Below are 2,197 nucleotides of genomic sequence, written 5' to 3'. Positions count from 1 at the left end.
GATTTTGCATGGTTGTTTTTTATTGTATTTCTTATCCTAAATACAATATGTATGTATGGATGGATGGATGGGGGTATTGTAAGATGCTAGGTGGCACTGTTGCCCCTTTAAATCCAACAGACAGACACTCGGGACACCAAGGGAAAGCACCAAGAAGATAACTTATTTAGTTTCTTGTTGGAATGGTGCCCTCTAAGCATCACAGCCACACTAAACAGGCAAGTAAGTCACAATAATTATGAACACAATTCTCTCCTCCACACCTCCCAGCAAGCTTTGTCCATCTCCACCCGACTGTGTCTCGCTTGCTGGGTCTTCAGTGGTTGTTTTAAAAGTCCTGATAGCTGATTAAAGAACTTTAATTCTCTGCCTGACCCGGAAGTGGTTCTGCTCTTCCATCCATGTGATTTTCCAGCACTTCTGGGTCAGACGGAGAATTAAAGTTCTTTAATCAGCCTGGAAGTACTTTGGGGCTTCTGTCCTCATGATTTCCTAGTACTTCCAGGCTATAAGGGAAGCATGACTCCCCAGGTCCTTTCACAGCACCCCCTGGTGGCACCCACGGCACCCAACAGGGCTAAGAAGCCAAACTCCAAGTCCCAGGATGCCCTGTCGGAATCCGGAGCACCGCTACACTTCAGAGGGAGCTGCCAGCTAGCATTTTAGGGGAGGCAGTGTCCACAAGTAGCTGCTTTCCCCCATCCTTCCATCTTAAGGGGCGTTCCGGTCGGATTGAGTTGCCGGCTGAGTCTTACTATATATATATATATATATATACAGTAATCCCTCACTATGTCATGCTTTGACTTTCGCAGCTTCACTCTATTGCGGATTTTGTATGTAAGCATAACTAAATATATAACGCGGATTTTTCGCTGCTTCACGGGTTCTGCGGACAATGGGTCATTTTACTTCCTGTACATACTTCCTCAATTGGTTTGCCCAGTTGATTTCATATAAGGGACGCTATTGGCGGATGACTGAGAAGCTAACCCATCAGAGCACGCAGTTAAGTTCTCCTGACTGAGAAGCTAACCCATCAGAGCACGCAGTTAAGTTCCTGTGTGCTGAATGCAGTGTTAACCAGGAAGTCTCGTCTCGCTCATTCAGCATCAACGTGTTTCGTTGTGTAAAGAGTTAACTTTTGTGCTCTTTTGTGTTTATCTTTGTGCATAGTCAAGCCCTTCATTATGGCTCCAAAACGATCTACTAATACTGCTGCTTCAGGGGCCGTGCCCAAGCGCCAACGGAACATGTTAACGATTGCCGAAGAGGTAAATGTTTTGGATATGCTGAAGGAATGGAAGCTACACCGCTGTAGGACGCCATTACGGCATCAATGAGGCTACAATTCTTTTTATTTAAAAATTAGGGAAGGAATATAAGATCTACAGCCGCAGTGTCCTTTTAACTAGGGTGCAAAATGAGTTGTAAGTGGATGTAATAAGGCAGTAGTCTGGATGGAATCTGCTTTAGGGATTTGGATTGAAGACTGCCAGAAGAAGAACAACAGCAGTGCTACACAATCGCCTGAAGTGGCTCCTTTAGAAGGGCTGTAACGTTCTCCTTTGTTGTGCAGTAAAATTAAACTCATTGTTATCGGACAAGTCATCGTGTCATTGTTGGTGAGTAACCATAATTAATTTTCTATGTACAGTACTTAGTACATGTATGTACGTTTAGTGTCACTGTACACACATTTACTGTATACTATTTTTCTTGCATTGCACGTATTTATTGCTGGTGGCCTGTCTATCGTAATGGCTGTAACATATGTGATATCGGAGACACCCGATATCTTTAAAATAATATTTAGGTTTTACTTTATATAAACAGTGCGTTTATATACATAATTTCAATGAATCTTACCTAATATCTAAGAGAATACAAAGGGTTTATGCTGTATAACTGTGCGGGGAATATTTATAAACAGTGTGGGAGAGTTTATAAGGGCTTAAAATATATAAAAATAACCATAAAAACATATGGTTTCTACTTCGCGGATTTTCATCTATCGCGGGGGGGTTCTGGAATGCAACCCCTGCGATCGAGGAGAGATTACTATATAACAATATGATTTACACCTTTTGCAACTTTGGTTGTAATATAGCAAACTGTAGTAGTAATATTACATGCGAGTAGGGGGATATCAAGTATATACATACACCGATCAGCCACCCAAACAGCTCTGACCCAT

The sequence above is a fragment of the Polypterus senegalus genome, chromosome 8 (assembly GCF_016835505.1).
Source record: "Polypterus senegalus isolate Bchr_013 chromosome 8, ASM1683550v1, whole genome shotgun sequence".
Taxonomy (NCBI): Eukaryota; Metazoa; Chordata; class Cladistia; order Polypteriformes; family Polypteridae; genus Polypterus; species Polypterus senegalus.
This window is presented reverse-complemented; position numbering follows the sequence as displayed.